The following is a 19,176-nucleotide window of genomic DNA, read 5'->3' as shown; positions in this document are numbered from 1 at the left end:
TATGCCTATTTATAGGTATGATTGTCTACCTAAAAGATTATAAGGACTGCCAGAATTCTCTTAGAATCAATAACTGTTTTATGCAAATTAGCAGGATATAAAAGTCAACACACAGAAATCAGACATGTACCTAACAGGAATAAAACAGAGGTCACACAGCAAGCCTATAGTTAGAGATTACCTAATTTCTGACAAACTGTCAAAAATGCACACTGGGGGGAAAAATCAGCCTTAACAAATGGTGTTGGAAGAACTGTTTTTCCACATGTACAAGAACAACTAGATACCTGTCTCTCACATCACACGAAAATCAATTCACAGTGGAACAAAGACCTCATGTAAGACATAAAACTTTAAAAATTCTGGAAAGACTTTAAGATACAGGCATGGGCATGGGTTTTCTGCAAAATGAACATAGCAGCACAAGAAATAATCAACAGATTATTAAGTGACAAAGAAAATTTGACACATGCATGCATAGATATACAGTAGAATATTTTGTAGCTGTAAAGAAGATGTGAAATTATGACATTTTATAGGAAAATGTACAGAAGTGGAAATCATTATACTGAGTGTAATAAGCCAGACTCAAATAAACATAGCGTTTATTCTTTCATATGTGGAAATGAATTTAAAATTATATATTTGTGTATAGATGTATGCATTATATATATATAATCATGAAAGCAGAAAGTGGGGCTTGAGGAAAGAAAGGGTCCTTAAGAGAGTGTAGAATAGAGAGGGATGGAATCCATGTGATAAGAAAACAGAGGCGGGGATTAGCTGGGGAGAAGGAAGATGGTCAGCTGGAATAGAAAACAAACACCAGAGCCGGGCGGTGGTGGCGCACGCCTTTAATCCCAGCACTTGGGAGGCAGAGGCAGGCGGATCTCTGGGAGTTCGAGGCCAGCCTGGTCTACAAGAGTTAGTTCCGAGACAGGCACCAAAGCTACAGAGAAACCCTGTCTCAAAAAATCAAAAAAAAAAAAAAAAAAGAAAAGAAAAGAAAAGAAAATGAACACCAGGAAGGCTGGAAGGAGGATTAATGAGAACCATGTATGAAGAAGCCTCAACGAAGTCCATTGCTTTGTATGTCAATCTAACATTTTAAAAAGAAAACACTGTCCTAACATGACTTCCAAGATTCAAGGGATTTTCAGAAAAGATGACTTTAAGTTTTTCCTACACTTCCTACATCAATTATTTCATTTTTGAATATAAAACATGAGTGAACTGAAATACAAATGAATGCGAGTATAGATACATGCTGTATCTAAGAAACAATAAATCTCAGTTGGCTCGGGTTGTCCACGACTTCTATACATTACTGTGCTGAGATCGAGAATGATGCACAAATTGCAATGGCGCCTACCAGTTCCCAGGAAGAATATTGGCCAGGATGAAGGCGTCCTACTGTGCTGCAGCTCTCTTAGTGTCATAGGACACGTTGGAAGAAAAATCGGCAGTGACAAAGAAACCCCAAGAGATTCTCAGAAAGTAAAGGGATCATCAGTGATAATTGGGACAACTTCTTAAGTGGATCTGAAGTTTCTAAAGCGAGAGTGTTAAAATGTTGGCCACTGTGTCTATCTTAACAAACAGGGAAGGATGGCAAAGTAAATGTAAAGTGTAAAGAAGAAACAAAATGGCAAAGTCAAAATGGGAGGAGTGAACAAAAAAATAAATAGAGGAAATCACTGAAAGTAAAAAAGTAAAAGCAGGCTTCTAAAATCGATTTTTGAGTGTTTCTGTGTGTGTGGATGGGTGTGTGCGCACACGTGTGTGAGTGTGTGCATGGGTATGTATATGTGTGTGTATGTATGTGTGTGTATACACAACACCACCATCAACTTTTTATGTGTATGGGTGTTTTCCTGAATGTATGTCTGTGTACCACTTGTAACCTTCTGCTTTGATGTGCTTTTCCAGAATAACCTTCCAGTTGCTATGGCTGGTGCTTTCTCTGCCTCTCCTCATGAGAACTAAATTCCGAACAGCAGCTCTAGTCTTCTAAGGAAGACATTCTTTGCACTTAAACCGTCTACACTGATTAACGGACAATTCCTTGCCTCAAGTATCTTATGCAAGGGCATCACTGTGCACCTCTGGGTTCTGACTGCATCTTCCACAGCCTTAGGGGTCACGTCTCATTATGAGGACTTGCTGTTAGCTGGAGAGGGGCAGTGGCAGGTGACAAGACACTAGCGTTTCAGATGTCCGGAGGTGGACAAACGTCTTTGCTTTCCACAGGTGAGCGCTTAGAGCTAGGAAAGATGCTGTCTGCTCAAGATGAGGTGGTTGGGGTGGACCTGAGGCTGCCGAAGAAGCCTATTTATTTACAATCCAGGGAGTGGAAAATTAGGCCATTGTGTTTCTGCACAGGGGAAGAATTCATAAAAAGTCACACAGAATTATTCCTATATAACTGACAATGACATCGTTGTAAGGTGGAAACGGGGCTTTATTTGTCTTACTTAAAATGATGTATAGAGCACTTGTCTGTTTACCCCACTGCAAACAGCTTCTGCAAAAAGAGCCGGGGATCCCCAGGGGCTTCACTGATAGTTATAAGTTACTCGAGCAAAATCTCTCAAGCAACTTGCTGCTTGCAGTATCCATTATTCTAAATTCAAAGGCCCTTTTCTTGTTGTTTGTTTGTTGGTGTTGAATGTGGGTATACCCCCCCCAATTATGTCACATGCAATATTACTTTAAAAATATAAAATGTGTCAGAACAAAGCTACCTTTCAAATAGTAAGTATATATCTACCTATTTAAAACATGCACAGCCAAAGGCAGGGAAACGTGGGATAAATAGGCCTCATAATCAAATCTGGCTCAGGTTAAAGTGAAGTTAGTTTGATGGATTCAGCCAGAGCCCCAGTAAATAATGGTCTCTGTAATTAAGCTTCTCCGGCTTCTGCTCTCCGAGGCTCACGGCCGCTCAAAGGTCGAACGGAGACGAGCAGGAGGCACAGTTCAGAAACAAGCAGGCAGTTTTCCCACCCACATGCAGACCCCTCTGTGGCCCTCAGCCCGTTTCACCAGAAGCTGGGGCAAGAAGGGCTGCTTTTACCCCCACAAATGCCCCAGTGTCAGTGTCTGTCACTGAGCCGTGACAAAGCTCATAAGTGGGAACGGGAAAGGGAAAAGCGAAAGTCAATGCACTCTAAAGCATGTCTTTCTTGTCGGCCACAGCACCTAGGCCTTTCCGTGGCTCTGGTCTGCTTATGTGTCTTTCGAAAATTTCTAAGTTACACCTTTTTTTTTTTTTCAAGGCCAATTCCTCTTGGTTTATTCATCATTAATGAGGAAGTTGAGCAGCAAAAGAATGGAAATTCCAGCAGACCCAAAGGTATGCATTAACCCTCCCCTTTGGTTGGAGCTGCCGGAATCCAGCGCTGTTTCTTACGCTGCTGTAGCACAGGTGCCCAGCCTTACCCACGGTGCCTGCTTCTCAGAGTACTCCAGACCTAACACAGCTCGCTGTCGTGTTTACACACCCCATAGGGCAGAGGATGATGAATTGGGAATAAGTTTTTGCAGGTTTAGTCGACTTGAGATCAGCTAATTTTTAAGACCCAAACTGTTGTCCTAGTATGAAGGTATTTTAATTCACTCCTTCATTTAAACCGAGGCCAGCGACTCTGAGCTCATCTGGGGAAAGAAATTTGACTTTGAGGGGTTAAAAGAACAATAACCCTCACCTTCCTGTAGGCACATCAGATAATTTCCATATACTTTAATGATATGAGTTTCTCTGCCAAAGGATGGATTAGGTAAAGTGCTGAAAACGACCCCTCTTCATGGGCAGAGGATGAGGATGCTCTAGGTGTCCTTTACTGAGATGCTGAGGGAGAAGGAAAGAAAGTTCCACAGCAACCACAGAGGGCAAAGCTCAGGAGCTGGAGAGCACTGTGGTGTCTAACAGCTGAGGGTTGCTGCTGAGTACTTGCGTAGATATTCACCCGTGCTGAAAACAGAGGGCCGAGTCTTGTGGAGTGTTCTCCTACTGGTCAGGCTTAAGCCCCATGCGCTGTGTCATCCCACACATTGTCTCCTAGCCGCTCTCATGCATTTTTGAAGCACGACTTTCAGGCTTACTTAAGTTTTCCAGCATTTTGAGTCCTGTAGCCGCCTTCCTCAAACTGTTCTCTCTAGCAGATATGGTACCAATTTTGTGATTTTATTTTATTTTTAATTGATTTTATTAAGCTATACATTTTTCTTTGCTCCCCTTCCTTTCTCTCCCCTCCTCTTCAACCCTCTACCATGGTCCCCATGCTCCCTATTTACTCAGGAGATCTTGTCTTTTTCTACTTCCAGTATAGATTAGATCTATGTATGTCTCTCTTAGGGTCCTCATTGTTGTCTAGGTTCTCTGGGATTGTGATTTGTAGGCTGGTTTTCTCTTTGCTTTACGTTTAAAAACCACTTATGAGTGAGTACATGTGATTATTGTCTTTCTGGGTCTGGGTTACCTCACTCAATATGATGTTTTCCATTTGCTCATGAATTCCAAGATGTCGTTATTTTTTTTCTGCTGTGTAGTACTCCATTGTGTATGTATCCATTTTCCTTATCCATTCCTTGGTCAAGGGGCATTTAGGCTGTTTCCAGGTTCTGGCTATGACAAACAATGCTGCTATGAACATAGTTGAGCATATGTCCTTGTGGTACAATTGAGCATTCTTTGGGTATATACCCTAAAGTGGTATTGAGAAAGGTTGTTTCCTAATTTTCTGAGAAATCACCATACTGATATCCAAAGGGGTTGTACCAATTTGTACTCCCACCAGCAATGCAGGAGTGTTTCCTTTAACCCCACATCCTCTCCAGCATAAGTTCTCATCAGTGTTTTTGATCTTGGCCATTCTTACAGGTGTAAGATGGAATCTCAGAGCTGTTTTGATTTGTATTTCTCTGATGACTAAGGATGTTGAGAATTTCCTTAAGTATCTTTCAGTCATTTTAGATTCCTCTGTTGAGAGTTCTCTGTTTAGGTCTGTATTCCATTTTTTTTCAGTTGGATTATTTGTTCTTTTAATGACCAATTTCTTGAGTTCTTTGCATATTTTGGAGATCAGTTTTCTGACTGATGTGGGGTTCGTGAAGATCTTTTCCCATTCTGTAGGCTGCCGTTTTGTCTTGTTGACCGTGTTCTTTGCTTTACAGAAGCTTTTCAGTTTCAGGAGGTTCCATTCATCAATTGTTTCTCTCAGTGTCTGTGCTACTGGAGTTATATTAAGAAGTGGTCTCCTGTGCCAATGCATTCAAGTATACTTCGCACTTTCTCTTCTACGACATTCAGTGTGGTTGAGGTCTTTGATCCATTTGGACTTGAGTTTTGTGCATGGTGATAGATATGGATCTATTTTCATTCTTCTACAGGTTGATATCCAATTATGCCAGTACCATTTGTTAAATATGCTTTTTAAAATTTTATATTTTAGGTTCTTTGTCAAAATCAGATGTTCATAGGTGAGTGGATTAATATTCGGGTCTTCGATCCGGTTTCATTGGTCCTCCTGTCTGTTTTTATGCCAATACCAGACTGTTTTCAGTACTGTAGTTCTGTAGTAGAATTTGAAGTCAGGGATTGTGATGCCTCCAGAAGTTCTTTTATTGTACAGCGTTGATTTGGCTCTCCTGGGTTTTTTGATTTTCCATATAAAGTTGAGTACTGTTCTTTCAAGATCTGTGAAGAATTTTGTTGGGATTTTGATGGGCATTGCATTGAATCTGTAGATTGCTTTTGGTAAGATTGCCATTTTTACTGTTAATTCTACCTACCCAAGAGTATAGGAGATCTTTCCACTTCCTGGTGTCTTCTTCAATTTCTTTCTTCAAAGATTTAAAGTTCTCATCATACAAGTCTTCCACTTGTTTGATTAGAGTTAGTCTGAGATATTTTATGCTATTTGTGGCCCATTTATTATCTGTGTACAGGAGGGCTACTGATTTTTTTTTTTTTAGTTAATCTTGTATCCTGCTACCTTACTGAAAGTGTTTATGAGTTGTAGAAGTTCCTTGGTAGAATTTTTGGGGTTGCTTATGTAAACTATCATATCATCAACAAATAGTGAGAGTTTGACCTTTTCTTCTCCAATTTGTATCAACTTGATCTCCTTATTGCTCTGTCTAAGACCTCAAGAACCATATTTAATAGATATTGAGAGAGTGGACAATCTTGTCTCTGATTTCAGTGAGATCACTGTGGGTTTAATTCCATTTAGTTTGATACTGGCCATTGGCTTGCTGTATATTTCTTTTATTATGTTTAGTTACATTTCTTATATCCCTGTTCTCTAAGACCTTTATCATGAAAAGATGTATTTTGTTGAAAGCTTTTTCAGCATGTAATGAGATGATCGTGTGGTTTTTATTTTTCAGTTTGTTTATATGATTAATTACATAGACAGTTTTTCATATGTCGAACCATCCCTGCATCTCTGGGATGAAGCCAACTTGATCATGGTGGATTATGGTTCTGATGTGTTCTTGGATTCAATTTGCCAGTATTTTATTAAGTATTTTTGCTTCAATGTTCATGAGTGATTTTGGTCTTTAATTCTCTTTTTTAGTAATATCTTTATTTAGTTTGGGTATCAGGGTAAATATAGCCTCATAAAAGGGGTTTGGCAATGTTCCTTCTGTCTCTATTGTGTGGAACAATTTGAGGAGTATTGGTATTAGTTCTTCTTTGAAAATCTTGTAGAATTCTGAGCTGAAACCATCTGGTCCTGGGCTTTATTTATTTATTTATTTTTTGAATTGGGAGACTTTTGATGACTGTTTTTATTTTTTTGGCAGCTAAAGGTCCACTTAATTGGCTTATCTGGTCTTGATTTAATTTTGGTAAGTGATATTTATCCAGAAAATTGTCCATTTCCTTAAAGTTTTCCAATCTTGTGGAGTACAGGTTTTTGAAATATGACCTGATAATTCTCTGGATTTCCTCTGTGTCTGTTGTTATGTTCCCCTTTTCTTTTTTTTTAAATATTCTCTCTCTGCCTTTTGGTTAGTTTGGATAAATGTTTGTCTATTTTGTTGATTTTCTTGAAGAACCATCTCTTTATTTCATTGATTTTTTTGTATTGTTTTCTTTGTTTCTATTTTGTTGATTTCAACTTTCAATTTGATTGTTTCCTGCCATCTAGTTCTCTTGGGTGAGTTTGCTTCTTTTTGTTCTAAAGTTTTCAAGTGTTCTGTTAATTCACTAGTGTGGGATTTTCCCACTTTCTTTATTTAGGCATTTAGTTCTATGACATTTCCTCTTAACACTGCTTTCATTGTGTCCCATAAATTTGGGAATGTTGTGTGGTCATTTTCATTGAATTTTGGGAAGTATTTTATTTCTCCCTTTATTTCTTTATTGATCCATTGATGCTTCAGGTGGGCATTGTTTAATTTCCATGTTTGTGGACTTTCTGGAATTAGTGTTGCTGTTGAATTCTAAATTTAAGCCATGGTGATCTGATAAGATGCATGGATAAAATTCCATTTTTTTTTGTATCTGTTGAGGTTTGTTTTATTATCGAGTATGTGGTCAATTTTTGAGAGGGTTCCATGAGGTGCTGAGAAGAAGGTATATTCTTTTATGTATGTATGGAATGTTCTGTAGATGTCTGTTAAGTCCGTTTGAGTCATAACATCTGTTAGTTCCCTTATTTTTCTGTTAATATTTTGTCGGACTGACCTGTCCAGTGGTGAGAGTGAAGTGTTGAAGTCACCCACTATTAGTGTGTGGGGTTTAATGTATGATTTAAGCTTTAGAAGTGATTCTTTTACATATGAGGGTGCCCTTGTATTCAGGGCATAGATAATCAGTATTAAAATTTTCTCTTGATGGATTTTTCCTGTGACTAATATGATATGTTCTTCTTTGTCCCATTTGATTTATTTTAGTTTGAAGTCTATTTTGTTAGATATTCGAATAGCTACATCAGCTTCTTTCTTAGGTCCATTTGATTGGAAATTTTTTTCCCAAGCCTTTACTCTGAGGCGATATCTTTCTTTAAGGGTGAGGTGTATGCAACAGAAGGATGAATTCTATTTTCATATCCAATCTGTTAGTCTATGTCTTTTATATAGGTGAGTTGAGTCTATTTATATTACGGGATATTAATGGCCAGTGATTACTCTCTCCTGTTAATTTAGTTTTCATTGCTGGTGATGTTATTTTGTGTGTTTTTCTCTTCTTTGGGATTTGCTGCTGTGAGATCAACAATTGTGTTTTTGTTGATGTAGCCAACTTCCTTGGGTTAGAGTTATCCTTCTAGTATTTTGTGTAGGGGCTAGGTATTGGTTAAATCTAGTTTTGTCATGAAATATCTTGTTTTGTCCTTCCTTAGATATTGAAAGTTTTGCTGGATATAGTAGTCTGGGCTGGCATCTGTGATCTCTTAATGTCTGCATAACATTTGACTATGACCTTCTGGCTTTCATTGTCTCCACTGAGAAGTCAGGTGTAATTCTGATAGGTGTGCCTTTATATGTTACTTGGCATTTTTCCTTTGCAAATCTTAATAATCTTTCTTTATTCTGTATGTTTAGTGTTTTGATTATTATGTGGCAAGGGGACATTTTTGATCCAATCTATTTGGTGCTCTGTAGCTTCTTGTTTCTTTGTAGGCATATGTTTTTTTAGGCTAGGAAAGTTTTCTTCTATGATTTTGTTAAATATATTTTCTATGCTTTTGAGTTGAACTTCTTCACCTTCTATACCTATTATTCTTAAGTTTGGTCCTTTAATGGTGTCCCATAGATTCTGGATATTTTGTGTTAAGCTTTTGTTAGATTTAATGTTTTCTTTGACTGATGAGTCTATTTCCTCTATTGTATCTTCAGCACTTGAGATTTTCTCTTCCATTTCTTATATTCTGATGTTCTTACTTGCATTTGTGGTTCCTGATTGTTTTCTCATGATTTCTGTTTCTATAACTCCCATGGTTTGTGCTTTCTTTATTGTCTCTCAGTTTTCAAGTCTTGAATCATTTCTTTCATATGTTTGATTGCTTTTTCCTGGTTTTCTTTAAGGGATTTGTTGGTGTCTTCCAATTTTTGTTTGTCTTTTTCTCCATTTCTTTGAGGTAATTTTTCATTTCCTCTTTAGAGTCTCAAACATTCTCCTAAAGTTATTTTTTAGGTCATTTTCTTCTGCTTCATCTATATTTGGTTGTTCAAGTCTTGCTGTTGTAGGTTCCCTAGTTTTTACTTGTGTCATGTTGCTCTTTGATGTGTTGTGTGTGTTCATACCTTATCTACCCATCTTTTCCTCTGATTGGTATAGTTAAGGCTTTCATATGACTCTGGTGATCAATCTTCCAGGTGCCAGTGGATCCAAGGCTCAGATTGTTGCTCCTAGTCTCCTTGTGGTACAGTCAGTGCCATGGTTCCAGTCACCTTGTTGGTCACCCATGTTTTAGGAGGTTGCTCAGTGCTCCTGGGGTTTGTTCTGCTCCTGTGAAGTTTGCTGTCTCAGGACTGCTCCAGCCAAGATTGTTGGCTCAGTCCTGTTTCTGTAAATGTCCTTGGACTTGATACACTCCTGCCAAGGTCCATGGTTTGAGGTTGGTCCCACAAAGGTCTCTGGTTCCAATCTACTCCCTCAGAGGTCCCAGACACACTCCCAGACCTGCAGAGGTCTCTGTTTCCTGCCTACTTCCTTGGAAGTCCCAGATTCACACCCAGACCCACAGAGGTCCTGGCTCAGGCCCACTCTCTCAGCATTTGCTCTCCTGTACATTTTCCTGTGGAGTTCGCTGTTTCAGGCCTGCTCTGGCCTAGGTCACTGGCTCAGTTTTGTTTCTGTAAATGTCCCTGATCTGGATCTGTTCCAGATTCTGTAGAGTTCACTGTCTCAGTCCTTCTCCAGCCTAGGTTGCTGGCTCAGTCCGGTTTCTGTAAATTTCCCTGGTCTGGATCTGTTCCTGTTCCTTTGGAGTTCACTGTCTCAGGCCTGTTACTGTCTAGGTCACTGGCTCGGTACTGCTCCTGTAAAGTTCATAAATTACACTTTTTATCTGTGTATGTGTGTATGATCTTTGTATATGTGCATATGATCTATGTACATATGTGTGCATGTTCTGTGCATGAGTTCATAGAGGTCAGACACCAATTCTGGGTGTCCATCCTCATCTTCTATTTGTGTCAAGGCCTTTTTTGTTTTCCAGTGTGTACAACAGGTTATCTTGCCCATGAATCTTCTGTCTCTCTTTGCCCTCTAACAACAGGGATCAAGTGATGTGAGATGTTCTTTCTGTATGAGTGTTGCTTTCATTGGTTAATGGATAAATTTACTTTGGTCTATGGCAGGGCAGACTGTAGCCAAGCTGGAATATATAGAGTAGGCAGAGTCAAAATGATTCTATGTAGCTTACCGAAGGAGAAGTATACACTGGAACCTTACCAGTAGGCCACAGAGTTGTGGCAATACACAGGTTAATGGAAATGGATTAATTTAAGATGTAAGAGTTAGTTAATAAAAATCCTTAACTAATAGGTCAAACAATGTTATAATTAATATAGATTCTGGGTTATTATTTGGGTCTGGGCAGCCAGGAAATGAAAGAGCAGTCTCTGTTTACAATTAAGGATGTGTATTATAAGTGTCTGGTTTATGTGGATTCCAAACTTAGGTCTTTATTCATGCACCAACTTCCAGCTTTCCATCCATACATCTGTATGTATGTATGTATGTATGAGCAGAAGGTATGTGTTCATGCTACAATCCATACGCATGCCTCCAACTGAACACTAATACAAACATCAGCAGTGCCTTTGTAGAATGAAATTATGGGCCCTAATTTTAGCTTGGTCATTTTTGTACTACATGTTAGACATATCAGACACTTGGCAGAGAATCACTACTACAGTTTGCATGATGAAAAAGACATATCTAATTATAATACAACACAGCAAATGCTAAAGTTGAAGTAAGTGTGACATTAAGTACCCACCCGAAGACAGATGATTCATATTTAATCATTCGAAGAAGGAAACCAGGATAAGCAAGTTGATGGATGTCTTCGGGTCATTGTGTCCTTATTGATAAAGTAGACAACTGTAGAATGGATAGTTACACTATCAATATAAGAAATAAAGAGTGATAAAAATAATAAGAAATTTTTGGTTACTGCCTTATTGGTCCTCCCTCCTGCTAGTAACTCTCAAATTAGAAGGATAAATAAAGATGGTCTTTTGCCAAGGGTCTAAAATCAGAAATGACTACTCCATGTGGAAGAATGGAAAGGAAAGAAGGCTGAATGAGGATCCCTTGCTTTCCTTCAGCGTGATGAGTTAACTCATAGCAGGAAAAAGTAAGACTCTTAATTCTTTAAACTACATTTCACATTCCTCTTTCATTTTATTCAATGTCATTTTATTCATAACAGAGCACACATTTCTTCACTCTTGATAAACACCCATATGACCACTTTCAGCAAGGCTGTCCCCACAACACAGAGCTGTCCATACACTGTGTCATGGAGTATGATTCATACACTGCTTCAAGAAGTGTGATTAAGTGACAGTTGCAATCATCAAGCAGACTGGCCTTGGGTTTAGAGTATGAGTCACAAGCTTCCCAGGATGGCCACCAGTCAATGTGTGCTGGCTCATTCTAGATCACTGAAGATTGACAATGTGTGCATGTCCTCTAAACTCAGCACCCAGTGATATCGTATTAAAAACTTGCAATCTACCACTTTGCACTTATGTAGCCACAAGATTGGCCAGTACTACAGGTCAGGTTTCTCTTTCTGAAAGTCACTATTAGACATTAACTGGGTAACTTCATCTCCAGCCAATGCCTGAGCAAATCACTGGTATGAAGACCACACTTCCTCTGCCCAACATGGGGTTCTTCTATGGTGTCATCATGGCTCTGTTGTCCTCTGCAAACCTGCAAATCCTGACCATTCTACACTCTGACTGATGAATCTCTCCTCCTCCATCTTCTTTTCAGAGATATTAGTATCCAGTAAGCTTCTGCACACTCAACCTTGCCTCGACATTTACCTTCTGCACAACAAACATCTTCTAAAGTAGGTATGCTTAAGCTATTGGCCAAACAGTATTGCAAATAATATAGTTTCTGTGTGATTATTTCAAGTCAGGGTTGTTGGGAAATGATCTAGCCTGCCAACAGACTTCTAAACATACATAATGGCATGAGCTGAACTTCTGGTAAACCCACTATCCAGCTTTAAAGAGTGTAATTAGTTTTATCCTCTAGAATTTTTGCAACTTCGGGATGCACCTCAGCTTTCCTTTTTTCTCTTCTTCCTCACTCTCCTCTTCCTCTTCCTCCTCTTCTTCATTCCTTCCTCTTCCTCACTGCCTCTTGTATTCATAGGTATTGGACCTAGATACCATTATGTATGCTAAGCCAGTGTTCTATCACAAAACTGTATTTTTACCCTTTTTTCACTTATTGAGACAGGCTCTCATTAGTTTGCCCAGGCTTACCTTGACCACACTCTTTAAACTTGTGATCCTCTTGCCTCATCCCCCTGAACTTACTGAGTTTACAGGCTTACACCAGCAGACCTAGGCCAGATGTCAGTTCTTCTTAAGGATGCCTCCAGCCAATGACTACATCTGGCCTGTTGCAAAAGCTTGGGCATGTTTGCATAAGAAAGAGCTCCTCCCTTGGGCAGCCTGCCTACAGGTTATGGTTGGATCAGCAGAGAATTAGTCTATGGGTTGACATAGCCTCCTACTCAGTGATGCTCCCCACTCTTCCCTCATAGGGACCACATTCCAGGGACACTCTGGGTCTACCTTAGCTTTTGGAGAACCAAAAATATGACATGGGAGGGTGTATTGGTTACTTTTTCTTGTGGTACTGTGACAAAATACTAGACAGAAGAAACTTTGGAAGGTCGAGGTTTATTTGGGCTCACCATTCCATAGTGGAAGTGACTCAGCAGTTGGAGAGGCTTAGTGTATGTTGAGGGAGTTTGATGCATTGCTCTTCATATCTTGGCACACAGGATTCAGAGTTTGGGAAGATAATAGAAGGAATCTATGAAGGAGTTTTTTAATTTCAAATCATCTCATTTGTCAATTCTTGTTGTAATGGAGAATCCCCTCTTCAGTCCTTTACTATGTCTACAACCTAAGATGTTTCCTCCCAGCAGTTTCAAAGAGGTTGGAATCTAGTTTTAAAATAGAAGATTTAATCTTTCTTTGCAAATCAAAACTACATCAAGAGTTCTTATTGCTTTAGTCATGATGTCTATTGTCAAGAAATCAAACAGAAAGAATAAAGGCTGACAAACTTGAAACATAAAAAAAACCAAAAATGAAAACCTCATCTATTGTTAGTGGGAAGGTGATTTAGCATAGCCACTGTGGGAATCAAAACAACCTGCAGAGTGAGTAGACTTTGTATAGAGAAGAAGAAAATCTTGGTCAGCTTTTATTCTGATATTTGATTAAGCAATATGCATAATTCATTAAAAACACACAAAATTAATAATAAAAATAATATTTCAATCACTAAACAGGCAAATGACCCAAATAGTTCTCAAAAGAAGCATAAGCTTTCATTAACAAATAAATTTAAAAAAGTACAGTTACATTTGAAACGTCTTATTTTTCCTCCTTTTTCCATTCAAAATTTGCTGATTCTCAAGCCCCTTAGTTTTGAGGTCATGCTTCCTGCTATCCAGTAGGAAATGTGTTATATTAATAGGCCAATTTACTCTTTTTCTTGAGACTTTTTTTCTGGATGATTTGTCCTTTTTCTTCAGATGTCTCATTAGTCCAGTGGTTTTCAGATTCTTTAACTGGATACCTTTATTTTCCTGAAAAGACAAAAACTAAAACCTTTCCCAATCCTAAATTTAGGAAGATTCTTTTCTGGCACATTATATCTGATAAAATGAAAAGCATTTGTTAGAATTATAGGTTAGTTTGGATTTAAAAAAGTCATGATGCTTTATGAACTATCATCTCTTCTAATTAAGAGGTGTCTTTTGTTCAAATAGAATCTTTATCAATTTTGATCGTATTCATAGCTTTTCTTCTCCTGTGAAAACAAAAGTGAAACCTCTTTCCCAATGAAGCACATGTCCTGGTTTCCATTTTGAGATCAATACATCTTTAAAGTATATCGGCTGATTTAATTCTATAGCTATTTTTCTACTATCCAGTGTCTCTCCACAGCTACTGTACCTTTTTCATTAGCATTTAGAAAACTCAAACTTAATAAAGCACTATGCAATTTATTTCTGAGGGTATTTATCATCACTTTCTGTTTATTTAGAGTTTGATTTGATCTTTCTATAACTTCCTGCACTGTACTATTGTGTGGTATATCTGTAATATGCTTTATATTATAATAAGCAAAAACTTTCATCTTTTAGAAACATATGCTGGAACATTGTCTGTCTTTATTGTGCAGGTATACCCATGATGGTCATAACTTCTAACAAAAAAGTCAATCGTTTCAAAACCCAAAGCAGTTGCCCATTGAAAACCTGAATAGGATTTTGGGGTAGGTTGATCCCGAATTTCCTATTCAGGTGGTATCCCAGACCCAAAAAGATGAACATGGGATGTACTCACTCATAATTTGTTTCTAGCCATAAATAAAGGACATTGAGTATATAATTTGTGATCCTAGAGAAGCTAAATAAGAAGGTGAACCCACAGAAAAATATATAAGGCATCCGCCTGGATATGGGAAGTAGACAAGATTGATGGGCAAAATCTGGGAACTTGGGGGTGAGGTGCCATGGGGCTAAGGGGAAATGGGGTGAGAAACGTGAGAAGGGGAGGATGGGGGGAGCTTGGGGGAATGGGATGGTGGGATAAAGGAAGGGTGGATACGGGAGCAGAGAAATATATATCCTAATTAAGGGAGCCATCTTAGGGTTGGCAAGAGACTTGACTCTAGAGGGGCTCGCAGGTGTCCAGGGAGATGTCCCCAGACAGTACCTTGGACAACTGAGGAGAGGGAACCTGAAATGACCCTATCCTATAGCCATACTGATGAATATCTTGCATATCACCTTAGAACCTTCATCTGGCGATGGATCGAGATAGAGACAGAGACCCAAAGTGGAGCACCAGACTGAGCTCCTAAAGTCCAAATGAGGAGCAGAAGGAGGGAGAACATGAGCAAGGAAGTCAGGACCACGAGGGGTGCACCCACCCACTGTGACAGTGGAACTGATCTATTGGGAGCTCACCAAGGCCAGCTGGACTGGGACTGAATAAGCATGGGATGAGACTGGACTCTCTGAACATGGCGGACAATAAAGGCTGATGAGAAGCCAAGGACAATGCATGAACTGGCTTTGTGGGAGCCTAGCCAGTTTGGATGCTCACCTTCCTGGACCTGGATAAAAGTGGGAGGACCTTGGACTTCCCTCAGGGCAGGGAATCTGGACTGCTCTTCAGTCTTGAGAGGGAGGGGGAATGGAGTGGGGGAGGGGGAGGGGAGTGAGGGGAGGGGTGATGTGTGGGAGAAGGGGGAGGGAAATGGGAAATGGGGAGAAGGCAGAAATTTTTCTCAACAACTAAAAGAAAGAAAGAAAGAAAGAAAGAAAGAAAAGAAAAGAAAAGAAAAAAGAAAACCTGAATAGGTATCAACAGTGTGATATACCTATTTTAGTTTTCCAAATTCTACAAAATGGAACACATCCATTTGATAGATTTCATTCCTTTGAGTACTCTTTGGGTTACTTCCTGCAGGTAGCAGTGTCTGGTTTTATAAAGAACAAGTAAGACATTTTCTTATAATCTCCTTGGTTTGTAATTGAAAAGTCCTTTTTAAATCTTTGCTTTTAACATGATGCTTTTTAAATGAAATTCGGAAACATTCAGCACATTTTTAATCAAAAATTGATCAATTTCTGCATTACCTTGTGCTAGAGGACCTGACAGACCCATATGGGATTGGATGTGTGTTATGTATATGTTATTATACCTATTCCTGAATAAATCTTGTACTTAATAAATAATAAAGTCAATTCTGTATCATCTGATATAAATTCAATGGTTTCAATATGCAAAACTCTTTTTCCATATTATAAATCAGTAACTATGTTGAGAGGTTCTTTAAAATCCTTTAGTACCATGAGACTAGCATATACTTCTGACTTTTGAATAGAATAATAAGGGCTTTCTTCCACTTTAGTTAAATTTTTTGATTTGTAACCTGCCTTTACTGATTTATTTGCATCAGTATATACTATAGGTGTTTAGTTATTGTTATGTCCCGTACAATATAAGGAACAATCCAATTACCTTTCTTTATAAGTCAAATTTTCTTGCTTTTTAGTTGCTTTTTAGTTTTCTCTCCCCAAAATTACTACAAGCTCTTTGCCAGGGTTCACTTTCTTCCAACAATTTGTTAATTTTATCATTATTAAAAGGTACTGTAATTTCTTCTGAATCTATTCCTGCTAGTTGACAAAGTCTCAATTTTGCTTTTATAACTAACTCAGAGACCTTTTCCACATAAGTTTTTAATTTTTTACTCAGTTTATGTGGTAAAAAGTTTCATTCTAAGATAATATTCTCCCTCTGCATTAAAATTCTCATAGGGGAGTGTTTGGATAATATGACTAGAATGCCGTTAGGATTCAGATCCACACGATCCACATGTGCCTTCTGCAATTTCTTTTCAATCAAAATCAATTCTCTTTCGGCTTCTGCAGATAATTCTCTGGGACTATTTAAATCCTTGTCAACATCTAAGGTTTTGTTTAAATTAATCAGTTAATCAGGTTTTATCCCAATAGTGAGCTGTAGATTGAAAATGTCATCTAACAAGCTTTGGAAGTCATTAAGAGTCTGCAATTAATCTCTCCTAATTTTCACCTTTTGGTGTCTAATTTTCTGTAACCCTATTTTATACCTAAATAATTAATAGCATATCCTCTTGGTATTTTTTTCAAGAGCAATTTGTAATCCCCAACAAAACAAAATTTTCATTGCTTCTTCAAACATCCTTTCTAAAGTATCTATATTTGAATCAGATAGCAAAATGATGTCCTTGTAATGGTAAACATCAGATTCAGGACATTGTTTATGTATGATTTCCAGTAGCTGTCTTATAAAATATTGACACGGGGTAGGGTTATTTAACATTCCTGTGGGAGACCCTTCTATTGATATGCTTTAGCAGGCTGAGAATTATTATATGTAGTCACTGTGAAGGTAAATTTTTCTGTCCTATTTTTGTAAAATTATAGCAAAGAAACAATTTATTAAATCAAAAACTATAAAAGGTAATTCTTTAGGCAATAGAGAAGGCAAAGGAATGCCAGACTATAGAGAGCCCATTGGCTGAATCACCTAATAAACAGCTCTTAGATCTGTTCCCATTATCCATTTTCCAGATTTTTGTTAACAACAAATATAGGAGCATTTCAAAGGATGGTTGATTCTTCAATATGGTGAGCATCTAGTTGCTCCTGTACCAGCTGCTCTAAAGCCTGGAGTTTCTCTAATGTTAACGGCCATTGCTTAACCCATATAGTTTTGTCTATCAACCACTTTAGAGGTAGGGTTGTTGATGCATTTGAAATATTAACAGCTGTTGTGCCCTGTTTCTTGTACAACCTGAATGGTTGATGACTGTTCTTTATAAAACCTTATAATGTTATTCCTTTAAACATATGTTAATTTATGATTTGTTTCTATGATTGGTGGAATGCTAATCTGAGTATTCCATTGCTGTAACAAATCATATCCCCCCAAATTCATTGCTATGTTAACAACATATGATTTTAAAATTACTCTCTCTTCCTCTGGCTCTATATATTCAACCCATTTCACACTCTGCTTTACCGGAGATAAAGTTCTGATCCCTAAAAACTGAACATTATATCCTGAAAAGGCTGATTTGTGTGCCAAGATTCTTATAAAATTATTACATCCACACTGTGTCTACCACATCTTCAATGACAATATCATTTATGCATAATTTTTTAATTTTAGTCTTTGTTTACTTATAGAAGTTTGTAAAAATAGTCTCTTTATGGTTTCTCCTGAATTTTTTGTTTTCTCTTGTATAGATGTTCTATTATCCATAGGAGTATGGTTTCTTACAATAGGCATTAAGTTCTTTAATTGCTCTGGGAAGGAGTTTCCTCTATGATGGCAGGAAACAACTGAACCAAATTTGGGATAGAGGCCTGTGAAAGGCCCTTCAAGGAGTTTCTTGATGGCAAAGGATTACCATAAATATTCCTTGCTTACCTACATTCATTAGTCCAATGCCTGCCTTTGCCACACTTTCTGCACAATCCAGTAGGTAGAGGAATTTTAAATGGATTATTCTTAGAAAACAAAAAAACATTGGGGGTTCTTGTTCAGTTAGGACATCTGCAGCTGGGGCGTTGGTGCAAACTATCTCTTCCTGTGTCGACATGGTGCAGACCAAAGCAAACTACGTCCCCGGAGCCTACTGAAAAGTGGTGGCTTCTCGAGCCCCCAGGAAGGTGCTTGGCTCCTCCACCTTTGTCACGAATTCTTCATCATGTTCTTCGAGAAAAGCTGAAAAAAGTATGCAGGAGGGAATCCAGTTTGTGTGCACCCAACTCCAAAGTGGCAAAAAGGCATTGGAGAATTCTTCAGGCTGTCTCCTAAAGATCCTGAAAAAGAGAACCAGGTTCCTGAGGAAGCAGGATGCAGTGGCTTAGGAACATCAAAAAGAAAAGCATGTCCTTTGCAACCTGATCACCCAGATGATGAAAATGAATAGAACTTACTCATCTGAATAAGGTCTTTAGTTTACTTAGCTATTCTGGGATGTAAATTTGGGTAGATGTGTTTGTTTATTTGACTTGTTGACCATGCATTCATGTAGCCATTCAAAACAACTGGCTATAAAAAAAATCATAGATTTTTATAATTTGTAAATTATAATTGCATACTCGAATTTATAATGTAATAAGATGCTTCTTTTACCTGTTAAGTTTTTTGCTAAAATCAACATTGCATGATGTTCTAATTACCAATCTACCATCTTTGAGATTTGCTTAGATCTTTGTACTAATACCATATTATGGACACTTCATTATTGAAATAGTGCCAAACTGTTATGGCTTGTTTGCTTTAAAAACTTAACTTAGGCTTTTTTCTGATGGAAGAGAGTCATATGTCTATTGGTTAATAAAGAAAATTCCTTGGCTCTTTTGATAGGACAGCAGC

At 38.1% G+C, this 19,176-nt stretch overlaps 1 pseudogene; it reads left to right on the top strand.

Moving 5' to 3' along the window:
- The first annotated feature begins 18,392 nt into the window (after window positions 1–18,392).
- On the top strand, window positions 18,393–18,727 carry LOC121443155 (annotated as a pseudogene).
- The last annotated feature ends 449 nt before the right edge of the window (window positions 18,728–19,176 follow it).

The sequence above is a fragment of the Microtus oregoni genome, unplaced genomic scaffold (genome assembly GCF_018167655.1).
Source record: "Microtus oregoni isolate MIOR12 unplaced genomic scaffold, Mior012 000101F_ref0000407, whole genome shotgun sequence".
NCBI lineage: Eukaryota > Metazoa > Chordata > Mammalia > Rodentia > Cricetidae > Microtus > Microtus oregoni.
This window is presented reverse-complemented; position numbering and strand designations above follow the sequence as displayed.